Source organism: Lactuca serriola, chromosome 4 (genome assembly GCF_051521515.1).
Source record: "Lactuca serriola cultivar US96UC23 chromosome 4, Lser_US96UC23_V15, whole genome shotgun sequence".
Taxonomy (NCBI): Eukaryota; Viridiplantae; Streptophyta; class Magnoliopsida; order Asterales; family Asteraceae; genus Lactuca; species Lactuca serriola.
In genome coordinates, this window is record NC_136411.1 from 213,139,017 (window position 1) to 213,153,696 (window position 14,680).

Consider the following 14,680-nt stretch of genomic DNA (forward strand, 5'->3'; position numbering starts at 1 on the left):
AGATAGTCAAGGAACTCTGAACTAAGATACTCACCACCACGATCGGATCGAAGCATCTTAATGTTCCTGCCCAATTGATTCTCGACTTCCTGTTTAAATTCCTTAAACCTCTCGAAAGTCTCTGACTTATTCTTGATCAAGTAGACATATCCATATCTACTATAATCATCAGTAAAAGTCAAATAATAACGATTAGCATCCCTTGTGGCATGTTTGAATGGTCCACACACATCCATGTGTATAAGGTCCAACAAACCTTCACCTCTCTCACACGAACCTGTGAAGGGTGACTTTGTCATTTTTCCAAGTAAGCATGATTCGCAACTATCATCTGACTTTAGGTCAAATGACTCCAAGACTCCATCCTTTTGGAGTTGGCCTATGCGTTTCTTGCTTATATGTCCAAGACGACAATGCCATAATGATGCTTTATCCAAGTTATTATTATTAATAGAATTAATACACAAAACATTATTTCCTACGTTATCTACAACAGATACAGCTTCATACACACCATCACAAGGTAATGCTTTAAAATAAAGAACATTATTAAAGAAAGCATCAATAGAACCAACTTCATTATTAAATGAAAAGGTAAACCCTTGTTTGTACAAAGCATGAAAGGAAATAATATTTCTTGCCATTCCTAGCGAGTAACAACATTTATTCAAATCTAAATTAAACCCACTACTTAACGATAAAGTATAAACTCCAATCTTGGTAACAGGTAAAGCTTTCCTATTCCTCATGATCAAGTTTATTCTTCCTTGCTCCACATTCTCACTTCTTCTTAGTCCCTGCAAGTCACAACAAATATGAATACCACAACCGGTATCAAGGACCCAAGATTTAGAATGGGGTGAGTTATTAGAAATGATAGTGTAAATACCTGCATGGTTAGGTTTAACTTTCCCATCCTTCACATCTTGTTGGTATTTTGGGCAGTTCCGCTTCCAATGTGATTTTTCATGGCAATAGAAGCATTCAGCCTCTTTTGGGTCAGAAGAAGGAGTGATGAAACCTTTCTTGGTTCCACTTGAAGAAGAGCCATCAAGGGTCCGAGCCTTGGTACCCTTAGAAGAGCTCTTTCTCTTCTTCCCTCGACTTTTCCCGATTGCCAAAACCGGAGTAGAGTTTTGAGTAGGAGTGTTAACAACCGACTTCCCTTTAAGACCTGTTTCTGCGGTCTTGAGAAGTCCCTGAATTTTGCTGAGTGTGACCTCTTCCTTATTCATGTGATATGTCATGCGGAATTGATCATAGCACGATGGTAAGGAGTGCAAAATGATATCTATTGCAAGATCCTCAGGGAAGTTCACATTGAGCTTTAGCAAACGATCCACATACCTTTGCATTTTCTGCATGTGGCTCGTGACGGATTCCCCGTCCTTCATCATGGTTGTTATCATGGAGCAGATGATTTCATACCTCTCTTGTCGTGCACTTTGATGGTATCTTTCCATCAAATCTTGGTGCATTTCATAAGGGTAGAAATCCTCATAAGACTTTTGGAGTTCCGCTGTCATCGTGGCCATCATGATGCAAGCCACTTTCGTAGCATCCCTTTCAGGTGCCTGAAAGTCAGCGATCTCCTGAGGAGTTGCAGTGGTCTCATCAATCTCCTTAAGCTCCTTGTCAAGGACATATTCTTTGTCCTCGTAGCGGGTAATCATCCTGATGTTTCTGATCCACTCATTGAAGTTGGATCCATCAAAGGTGACTTTCCCACAGAAGTTCACAAGGGTAAAGGAGCCATTAGGATTAGAGCCAGAAGCAGCATTGTTTGAAGACATCTGAAAGAGGAGGACAAGATTAGTTTAGATATTAGGAGAGTCCTTAATAGAACACCCAAATGTAATATTAAGGCTAGGATCCAATCACAATATATTATAACTTGGAAGAGGTATGCCGTAATCCAAGCTATAACATATTTGAAAGGTCGGTGAATGACGATTCACCAATTTCCACCACAAAAAACGAAATATTAAATATTAGGTTTTTGATTGGTTCTTAGAAATTCCTAGATTCTTTGAGATTCAATGAACTTTTCAAAGGCATGTTTCAATCTCGAGTGTGCCCTCCAAGTTTTGTGACTGGGATACCGAGGATCACAAAACGAGGTGTGAAGTAACCATGCAAATCACTTGGTACCCTTAAAGTTTATCACTCAATCGATGTGCCGGTAAACCACACACGCTCCATCAATACTATAATAAACCTTAAGTCACCCTTTACCTACCTTGTTAAGTCCAAGTTAGTGTGCCGGTTAACCACACACGCTCCACCAACAACTTAAACAAAGTGTAAAGTGTAATTTCATGGAGTAGCACCTTATTCACATTTTTCCTAAAGTAACTAAGATTGGGAATTTAATAAAACATTTAGTTACTTTATAATATTCATCATACTTTTAATGAGAATTTATAAGTCATTGTCTTACCCGTTCGGCTAACGACCCTCCACCGATCAAGTAAGCGGTGGGTGAGAGTGGAAACCCATTAAGTTGCCATTTTATAGGCAACAACCTTATACCCACCTTATAGACCGGTTTCGTGAATGAGGCGTACTAGCGGTAAGACGACTTTGTTCTTTTACATATATATATATATATATATATATATATATATATATATATATATATATATATATATATATATATATATATATATATATATATATATATATAATTATTAAATCATAATAATATAAGTATAAGGGTTGAATTTTAACTTTTAAAATTCTAAGGGTTGGAACTAAAGTTTTAACTTAACTTTACTTGTTCCAAAACTTGAGGGCAAGTTTTGTAAACTTTCAAAACTTTTCATTTCTTGTAACTTATGAGTTTAATAGAGTAATAAAATGAATACTCTTCATTTTTCTAACTCTTGTGTTCTTTTAATGGTTTTTTAACTCAAGCGACTTTTGGTTTTCCATAACTTGAGGACAAGTTATGGACTCCATTAAAACACATTATGATCAAGAATTAAACTACCACATAGGTTACAAATAATTCATATGATCATCTAAACATCATAAGATCAAGAACATGAACATAAGCATTTTCATGAATCAAAACTACACTTAAAACTTTGTAATTTTGATAACTAGTTGTTGTAAATGAATTAGCAAGACATTACACCATCTAAAACAAGTTTTTCAAGTACCAAAACAGTTTAGGGTAATGTTTCTAATCCATTTCCAGCAACTCAAGTCGAAAATCTGCACTCTGTCGACCCTACTCGCTGAGTGCATGAACCTACTCGTCGAGTAGGTTGAAGATACAAGTGAACTCGACGAGTCCCCCCATGGACTCGCCGAGACCAGCAGTTAGACAGCAAGTTTTTCGACTTCCTTCAACTTTTAAGCACAAATAACAAACAAACAAGCCTTGGCTCTGATACCACTGATGGGTTTTGAGCATTCTAACACTTCCTAAGTGTACATGCAACCCTAATAACCTTGGATCTATGTTTGTCTAATTATCATGAAAAGTTGAATTTCCAAGGTTATATTCCTATCTAGCATACATGGAGAACAATTTTAACTTGAATGAAAGATAGAATAACTTACCTTGTTGTTGCTTATGTTCCTTGAAACCTTGTGAGCCTAGCACCCCAAGTGTGATGCCTCAAATGCTTCACACAACACCAAATGCTCTTGGAAAGACCTTTGAGATAATAGACACTTCTTAAAATCGGCCAAGCCCTCTAGTTTCTTATGTCTACCCGATTTTGGTGGAGAATGGGATCCTTATATAGTGTTGACACATCTAGGGTTACACCATGTAAACCCTAATGTGTCATGACTCTTCATTTCCATGACCCATGGGTTTGTAACTCCCATGGAGCATCCATGGAGCATCCTATGGGTAGAATCCAACTTGATAATCCATGGAGCCTCTTAGCCCACTATACAAGATATGAATGATTTACATAATCAACCCATATATTTAATTAGTTATCCTTTGATCACTTAATTAATTCAAAATTAATTCTTTGATCAAACTAATCAAATAATAATATTATTAATATATTAGAACTTATAATATATTAATAATCTCCAAGTGTTATTTCTCTCATTTAGTCTATCCAATTGCATGGTGCCATGCAACCCAAATGGACCATGCCGGGTCGGGTCAAGTACACACCCGAAATAGTTATGGACTTAGACACCTTATCCAACACTAACTCCAAGTCGTGAGTTGTGTAGTTAACTTCGTGTGACTTCAGCTATCTTAAGGCATAAGAGATAACTTTTCCACTCTGCATAAGCACACAACCTAAACCCTGATTAGATGCATCGCAATAGACAACAAAATCCTCTGTTCCTTCGGGCAGGGACAGAATAGGTGCGCTGCATAGGGATCGCTTCAATGTTTGGAATGTTGTGTCTTGTTTCTCAATCCAACAAAAGGGTACACCTTTCTATGTCAGAGTGGTTAAGGGTTTGACGATTCTGGAAGAATTCTGGATGAACCTGTGATAGTAGCCAGCGAGACCCAAGAATTGACAGATTTCTGTGGGTGTCTTCGGTGCCAACTAATTCTCTATCGCCTTGGTTTTAGAAGGGTCCACGTGTATGCCTTCTTCGCTTAGCACGTGACCAAGGAAATCTACCTTTCGAATCCAGAATTCACACTTGGAGAATTTCGCGTACAGCTTCTATGATCTAAGTGTTTCCAACACTAACCTCAAGTGTTGTTTGTGATCTTCTTCTCTTTTGGAATAGACAAGTATGTCGTCAATGAACACGATGATGAATTTCTTTAAAAAAAATGGCGACACACCCGGTTCACCAGGTCCATGAACACAGCCGGTGCATTGGTTAGACCAAAGGGCATCACTACGAACTCGTAGTGTCGATATCGAGTCCTGAATGTTGTCTTGGAAACATCATTCTTGTGAACTCGAAGCTGAAGGTACCCTGATCTGAGGTCTATTTTCGAGAAGTAACTGGCTCCATGAAGTTGATCGAAAAGGTCATCTATTCAAGGAAGAGGATATCGGTTTTTAACGGTCAATTTGTTCAACTCGTGGTAGTCTATACACACCCGAAAGGATCCATCTTTCTTCTTCACAAATAGTATCAGGGCTCCCCAGGGTGAGGAACTAAGTCTGTTGAACCCTTTGTCGAGTAGCTCATTGAGCTGGCTGGATAAGTCCTGCATTTCTGCTGGAGCTAAGCGATATGGAGACTTGGGTACAGGGTTAGCTCCAGGAATTAGGTCGATGCGAAACTCGACTTGACGTTTGGGAGGAATTCCTAGGAGCTCTTTGGGAAAGACATCAGGAAAGTTGCAGACTTCGGGGATGCTCTCGAGGTCTTTAACCTCCTGTTTCTCGTTGATTACATGAGCTAGAAATGCATGACACTTCTTTCGCAGAAGCTTTTTGAGCTTTGATGCATGAAATGATGCGAAGATTGGAACTAAGTTTGTTGCCGTAGATCATGAGAGTTTGGCCAGAAGGAAGGTTGAGACGGATGGCTTTTTCAAAACAAAGGATATCGGCATGATTGGGATTCAACCAATCCATGCCAATAGTAACATCAAAGCTCTTTATGGAAACTGGCATTAGGTTAATGGGAAAATAATGATCATTCAAGGTAAGGGACAGCCTATGAATATATTGTTAGCGTTCTCTTTCTCCCCGTTAGCCATCTCGATGGTAAATGTTTTGGTTAATGGTTGGGGAATATGTTTAAGAGATGTTTGAATGAATGGTTAACAAAAACGTTGTTGGTGGTTGTTGCTATTGGGCAGTTTCGCTTGAAATTCTCGATTTCACTGCATTCATAGCAGGCCTGATCGACACTCGCTCCGGAAGCTTGATTGGTTGGTTGAGCTGGTGCTCTGTAGTTTCGCGCAAGGTGACCCTTCTTGCCATAGCTGTTGCAGATCAACTCACAACATCGGCCAGAGATACGATAGTGGTAACTGCACCTGTTGCACGAATGGAGGTTACCAGCATACCTATTAGTAGGTGCTTGAGTTGTAGGCGCATCGACAGGAGTAGTCGCAGCTTGGACTGTCATAGTTTTGGGCTTCTTTGAGGGCCCTTGCGAACTCTGACCATTTTGCTTTCTCCAGAAAATCTTCTTACTCTTACTACACTCATCCCGGTGCCCCTGATCACCTTCATGATTTTGGGGATGGGAGTTACTTCCTGGTCCACCAGACCTGCCGGGGTTCAAATGTGCCATTACAGCCGTCACTGTGGCAGTAATAGCTGCCTGAAATATGACAAGGTCGAATTGAGAAGGATGCGGTGGCGGAAGGTTGTTGTTCCTTGAGCTGGGTCCTTTCTTTGGAGGCATATTGATCTAAAGTGATTAGGAAAGAGAGGATGGTAAGTCCTCTTAATCGAATAATGAGATATGAAACAAGAAATATCTCATTATGACAGATAAAGTGTTCTACTAAGCGATAATATATAGGAAAAACTACCAAAACAAGGGAAGTTATCGCTAAGGAAAGAATGAGTAGCAACACTTGGAATGAATTTCTACAATGTATTCGGCTTTGGCTAAAATACTCCTACAGTATTTTATGTTTCGCGGCAACGATGACTCATTGTTTGGATATTAGGTAAGTTTTAGGCATGCTGGATATCACAGTCACTCCCAAGCACATGTTAGCCGTGTATCGAATGAATATAGTTGATCAGGCTATATTGACCCTAGACACGACAACATAACTGCTCAAGTTTAACTGCAATGTACAACACCCAATTACTTATGTTTTGTTCTACTCGTAGTTACGGTTTCTGGCGGCTAGGTATTCTTGTATACTTTTGAAAAATACTTATATTTTAAAGTATACTTTTAGTTCAGAGCACTTCAGCCCCTTAGTGTTTATAGTCTTATACCATGTAAGGTTCGATATACTTAGTTCACTATAAACAAGGGCTCTGATACCAATCTGTCACACCCTGAAACCGAAGGCGGAAACATTCCAGGGCGGAGGACGTCATGTAAAGTATCACAACCAAGGTACATAGCATGCATAGTAAACGCAAAACATTAAATTACATAATAATGTTTACATTTGTTTGAAAGCAAGGAAATACAGTTTTACGTATACATTAGTATAACAAAATAGAGAAGAGACTTCTATACGCTCCATCTTGCTCCAAAATATTGCTGGATACCTATCTAACGAGGACCTGAGAATACAAGCAGTTTTAAAAATATCAGCATAAAGCTGGTGAGTTTATAAGCAGTTTGTTTCTAATAAAAGAACAAGTTTCCTTTGGTTTTCTGAAAGAGTTGTTATCCAAGAAAATCCCATATTTTCTTATAAGAAAAGTTTAGTTATCCATTTATTAAAAAGAAAGTTAAGTTATCCCAGGAAAAACCCTTAATTTCCTTAAAAGTTGGTGGTTGGTTGTCGATTCGGAATGAAGTGTACAAGTATCTACCATACTTGTAGCGTTTAAGTGAAGTTTCATAAAAGCCTAGTTATCCTTGAAAAATACGTTAGTTTTAACAGATATATAAAAATATTAAGTAGGTAGCAAACTAATTCCTAAGGTTACTAATTTACTAAGTTCTTTATTACTTAAAAGTAAATCTCCATTATCTAAGTTACGAGTTCTATAACCATACGATAAACTAGATATGGCAAAAGGAAGGCCAGTATCATTTATGACTTTTGTCACCCGTAGACCTACCGGTCCCACTGTAGCTAGAAGCAAGGTGCGGGGTAGTTAGCCCCGTATAGATCTATACACTCAAGTCACACTCTCCTCCTAGGAGATTCTAGTTACAGGGGCGGTCCTCCACTCGTGTATCTCTGTGGATTGTTACAAAGGACGTGTCTGCAATCTTAAGAATAACGAATTTACAAATAATAGTGCATAAAATCCTATTTTAGATTTTAGTTACAAAGGCGGTCCTCCACTCGCGTATCTCTGTGGAGTGTTACAGAGGACATATCAAAAGTTCTAAGATTAATGATTTTAACAGTAATTATGTGGAAAATCATTTGTGAGATATAAAATATAACATTTTATAATGAGTTTCGAATTAGTTTGAGAACTAACTCTGCAAGTCAAACGATTGGTTAATACGGTTTTCAATGTTAAAAGCATACGGAATATGAAACATTTCAAATGAATTAATAAGTTTGAGTACAATATTTCCTTGTACTTTTGCTTGTATTCCCCCCTGAAAACATTGAAAAACACGGAAAAAGGTGTAGGGGTATGAACTCACCAGACGAGAAATGTGTCGGATAGGATGCTAAGTGTCAGTTCAAGGCTTGAACACACGTGAGGTTCCTTTGTAATATGAAGAGATACATAATTTTATCTAATTAGACCTTGAACTACTAATTAAATAAGAATATACACTCTGAGGTGCGAAAACACTTCAATTCAAGTGTTAGGAGTGGTTCGGGTTGCATCTAAGGAGGTGTAAGGCCTAGATATGGAGTTTGCTCTTCAAGAGTAAACTCCTAAGGGAGATTACGGCCTAATGACCCAATCCCCATTAGTTTAAGGACGTAAACTCATGGGTGGTGTGTTAGTGGATGCTTAATGGTCTTATAACACTTGTGGAATTTGGCTAGGATCAATTCTAAGGCATTGGAAGGGATTAAACCATCAAATGGACCATTATGAGGAGTTTACGGTAGTAAACATAAAGTTTATGGCCGTAAACTCTTACTTACCCTTTTCTTTTGTGTTTTTGTAGTCCTAGGTTAAGCACAAGTGGTTCTAGTCCAAAGTACAAGCCATGGAAGGAAGTTAGGGTTCCATTTGACCACTATTGAGGAGTTTACGGCCCATGAACCATTCCTTGGGGGCTTTACGTCTGTAATCTCCTAAGGAGGTGGTTTCTCTCATGTTTAAGGTCCCGAACACAAAGGTGTTTGATTCTAGACATTATTCCAATGCATATGAGGTGTTTAAGGGGCATTTTAACACCTTAAAAGGTGTTTACGTCCTTAGAAGGGATGTTTACGGTCCAAGCATGCTCTTGGGCCGTAGAATCATGTTTACACCCTAAATATTAAGGTTTTGGTGTTCTAAGTCCATTCATGTAAGCCCTAAGTCATATCTAAGCACTAGAAGTGATTTGGAAGGGTTTTGGGGCTTCAAAACCCCGTTTATGGGTGTTTGCGGTTTGGGATTGTTCTAGGGCCATAAACATAAGTCTTTGGTCCTTTTGGATGATTTAGACACGGATTTGTAAGCTAAACAATCTAAACTATAAGCTAGGATGGATTACTTATCGATTTCGAGCTTGAAATGGGTGATTTTGGATCAAGATTTGGATTGAAGAGAGAGAGTAGAGAGAGAGAGAGAGAGTGAAAATGCTTCAAATGAAGTCCACTCACCCTTATATAGGGTTTGAGTTTGAGGCTCGGTGGAAATCTACCCGATACTGACGTTAAACGAGGCTTATGGTCGTACCCGATTTAGTTGTCGTAACCCGACGTGGTCGAAACAAAAAATTTTCCAAATAAAAATTAAGGTGTTTTCACGTGATTCAAATGGGTTTGGACACTCACGAGGTCATAATAAAGGTCTTAATTCAATTAACCTAATTAAAATGTTAATGGTAAACGTGAATATAAACGAGTTTTACTGATGGAGACGGGTTACCGTGACGGAAAAATTTTCGGATTGTCACATATAGACTCATGAATGAACTGACTCTTGTGTGATTCCTTGTTCTTGGAATAGTAAGTAGTATCTCCTAACTATACCTATTATAGCTACTAGTAATGTACGTGTATAACCGAAATATGCCTTTACTACCCAAAGGAAATGAACTAACTAATGGAACTTTTATGCCTATATATGTATACATGATATATAACTAATATTTATATGACATTCGAACGAATAAACGATGCCCTAAGGCCACATCCCAATGAGGAAATCGAAATAAAGCGAGCTAGCCGTCCTAAGTCCTTTAAACATTACTTATATAACTATACATATATAGGCATGCATTTGACAATATAAATGTATAAAAGAGTTTTGTAAAACCTTTGAAGAGTTTAATAACTAAGAAATGATTACTTGATGTCAATTTGTAAAACGATTTGAAAGCAGTTGGATTGATAAGCACAATTTTAAGTATAAGGAAACCTTTATTTGAAACACAATTGTAATAAAGTTTGAAAGGAAACATACAGTATGTAATACAGTTTGATAAGAAGTTTTAAACATGTAAAAACATTTGAGAAAGCCATTTGAAGTAATCTGCTTGGTAAAACAGCTAAAGTGTAGTAAATCCATTTGTATGTTAGTTATTAATCACGTGTGATTGATGTACTAACTAACATGATTCAACTCGTATTCCGCCCCCCAAAAAAGCATTTATAAACATTTAGAAACATTTATAGGTTAATTAAGGGGTATGAATTCACTTGTACTGAGTGGTTTGGATGAACGGACTGTATAGGATGCTAAGTGTCAAGTGAAGACTTGAGCACACACAAGGAACCTAATTAACATATAATAACAGATATATGTATTCAGTTAGTCATTCAACAACTAATTAACCAAGTTAAGACATCCTAAGGCATGTAAAACACTTGATTTAAGTGCTATAAGTCCTAAGGATTGTATCTAAGGGTTGTAGGACTTGGCTATTGAGTTTTGGGTTCAAGAGAACCCTTCATTTGAGTTTACAGTTTTTGTGACCATAACTCATTGATTTTATGGTTGTAAACCCATGAGTTTATGGCCGTAAACTCATGATTCTTTGACCATATGTTGTTTTGAAGCTCTACAAGTCCTTAGAATCATTTCTACTTGAAGTATAAGCCTATGGAAGTGTTTGTGGCATCAATTCACACCTATATGGAGTTTACGGCCCATGGACCATTTCTCCATGTGTTTACGGCCGTAAACCCATGTGGTTTATGGTATTTTGATGTTTTCAAGTCCTCAACACATCAAGGAAGGGTCTAGGCTAGTTTCCAAGGATTAGAAGGGACTAGGGCACACTTTGGCACCCTTTTTAGTGTTTACAGTTCAAGAACATCTTGGACCGTAAACACCTTTTATCCTTGGTTTCTTGGGTGTTTTCTTGATGTTTAGAAGTATAAATAGCTTTATAATACTCTAAGATAGAACTACTTACTAGGTTGAAGCTTGAGAAGGTGCTAAAAGTCCAAGAACACTAGTGTGTGTTCTTGGTGAAGCTAAGAACGCTTGAAGATCTACATATATGGAATGATTTCATGTATGAAATCATGTTAGATTACTAGATTAAGGTAGATATCAACTTATTAGGGCTAGAAACACTTACAAGATGAAGATCAAGAAAGAAAATTTGGATGCTACTTGAGAGGATTTGAGTTCTATCTTGAAATGGTAAAAAAGTGTGAAAAATGGCTAAATGTCATATATATAATCATTAGGGTTTACGGTCCAAATGCCATTTGGGTCGTAAACTCCAAACTCTTGGAGTTTTTGGAACTTTATTGATGCACAATAGACTCTACGGCATCCTCTCTCCTGGTATCTTCTAAAGTGCTAATCCTAAAATACTCAAACTTAAGCTTGAAAATTAGCAGAAACTGTTCTGACTTCTATTGAAGTGAAGGGTTGTACAGAATAGACAATTTCAGGTTGTCACATTGAATTTGAGACTTTGAGGAGGAATTTTTTGATGCATTGATCTCGGATTTAGGGGTCGTACTTATTCAGCAGAATAGATTCATAACTTATGCAACCAGGCAGGTGAAGCCTCTGGAGGCTAGGTATCTGATGCATGATTTAGAGTTGGGGACTATGGTTTTCACCCCTCAGTATTTGGTGACATTATCTTTATGGGGTCTGATGTGCCATTTACACAGATCATAAGAGTTTATGATATCTTATGGATCAACCAAATTTGAGCATGAGGCAGCACATATAGCTTAACTTGGTCTAGGATTATGATTGTGAGATTCTCTATCATTTGGGGAAGGCCCATGTGGTTGCCAATGCTTTGAGTCGTAAGGAGGCTAGTACTCATGCCCAAGAGCACTGATTGAGGATGACTATCGACTCTATACTTTTGAAGTTGATCAGGGAGGATCGGGCCGAGGGAGTCAATAAGGAAAATTAGAAGTAATAGAGGATCAGAGGTGAGATTGCCAGATTTTCTACCGATAGTTGCAAAATATTGACCCGGTGTGGTCGAGTATGGGTATCATCTTTTTGAGGGGTCGGACAGATAGTATTGGAAAAGGCTCATAAGTCCAGATTCTCAATTCACCCTTGAGCCGCAAAGATGTATCGAGACATAAGGTAATTATGATAAAGATAAAAGATAAAAGCCTAGGGTTAATGCGTTAGTGAGTTGGTTATTCATCCAAAAGCCTTGATTAAATTTGACATATCCCCAATACCTATAATCGTTAATCTTGAAAGAGCTACGAAGTTATGTATAGATTTATATAGGGACATGACAACCCCACCGACGATTTCTTGCTACAATCCCGATAGGATACGTTCCATACAAGTTGCTATTGGATGTCCGATGAAGCGTCATGATTAGGGGTACATTTACGGTCGTAGCGTCGATTACAGGGGCTCACGTTAATACATTAAAAATTGCCTTTGAGCTTAGATTAACATTAGGGACGCATGGTATGCTCATTAAAATACATTAGGAATGTTAGAAATCCTTAAAAGATTGTAAATTAGGGTTTAAACAAAAGATAATCCTGGATAAATTACGTTTGGATCGTTAGATATGCTAAAAAAGATAGTTATATAAAATTAATAAAAGATACCCCAAAAGATAGAAGTCTAGGTAAATAAATAAGAAAAGTTTTCACAAAAGAAAATATTCTTAAAAGAAATTCAAAATAAAAACTCTTGCACTCACCAACATTATCTTGAGTTTCAAAATGCATGTATTCTCAGGTTAATACGATTGGCGCTCTTTATACCATCACACTGTTGGGTGTTTCCGCCAAAGGCCGGGTAGGGAGTGTGACAACTGCTCCTAATCAATGGTAGTACTCTGCTTAGGAGTATAGAAACCTGTCACTAAGTTCCACCAATCCATCGTGCCTAGTGTTTGGACACTCATGGAGCACCTGACCTTCCAGTCCTGTAGAAAGGAGCAAGTGAATAAACAACCCTCCACATCTGAAATCCATCTCATAGCCATAATTGGGTAATTCACCTCATCGAACTTCGGGGGCTTCGTGTTGCTAAAGCCCTGGAATTGGAATGAACCTCCTATTTGTCCTCATATAGTAGCAACAGTTGTGGTAGCTACATCAGTAGCAGTCTTGGTGAGGTTAGCATAGAAATCATCAAATAGCTCAATCATAGTGGTTTTGATAGGCCCAAACAGATCTGGAATAGAACTTCGTACATTAGTAGCCACCTCAGTGGAAATCAACTCCAATATCTGATCGTCATTCAACCCTGGCCTATCCTGTCCACCCGCGCCAGATCTAGAACCAAATCCTCTTGTAAACACCCTCCTGAAAATAAACCATAAATATATCAAAAATGCCACAATTATACTTTTACAACCATCTCAGAGAGGCTAATTTGTAAGGGTTTGTGACTTACTTGTTATGTGTATGGGTCACGTGCTGCCAGTAGTATAGGCTCATACTACCTTTTACACCTACCTATATTTGTCTCAATGGATTATCACAAACTACCCTAAAACACACCGCAACTTGCATACTTATTCATCCTATACTTACTCGAGAGTGGCTAATCATTACTCATCTGAGTTGCTACTCACATACTCACTCATGAAACTTCCACCAACCATGTAGTCACTTATACATGCTAAACATACATAACGTTGTATTCCATAGACAATCGAATACTTGATTCAACCCTAAGCCCACAACAAGACAAGGAATAGCAAATAATGCTAAACCAAACAATATCATACCATAAATCTTCGTTATGTACAACCATGATGCACACACGAAGAAATTACATTAATGATGTCAACTTCATATATCATACAGGAAGTTCTCCAAAGCTATCAAGCATCATATATCAGTCAACTTTATCATGAAATTCCTGAAGATCCCTAGACTTTCACTAGCATGCAGTTATATCTTAAACATCATAAACAAAAATAACATTATGCGTAACTTTGTCACACCCCAAAACCAAGAACGGCGGAAACGTTCTGGGACGGAGGACGTCATGTAAAGTATCACAACACAGTATAACAGTAAATAAGCAAACAACATCATCCATTGCATTAAATATATAATTTTAATACAAGTGTTCTGTACAATTATAGACATAAAAGTAAATCAAAATAATAAAATGAGTCTTGGATGCGCTCCATCTTCTCAAAAGCTGGCCTCGATACCTGTCTACTGTCGACCTGAGAATACAAGTTATTTTGAAAGAGTTTATCAGCATTAAGCTGGTGAGTTCATAAGTATTTTAGTGTCGGTGTTTGTATCAAAATGTTTGAACATGGTTCTAAAGTATGAGTTTGTAAACATTGGTAATAAAAGTATGTGAATGTTTGTAAGCGTTTGTTAAAAGTTTGAATCTCACAGAAAAACCTATATTGTCTATTAAAAGTAGCCTTCTACCAAGGCGTAATTATTTTGTATTTTCGTTTATCGTAAAAGTGTGTAATTTTCCAAAGTCTAACTATCATTAACAAAATATAGTTTGTACATTAATGTTTAAGTGAAATGATCACTAAATGTATATAAAGGGTAAATTAT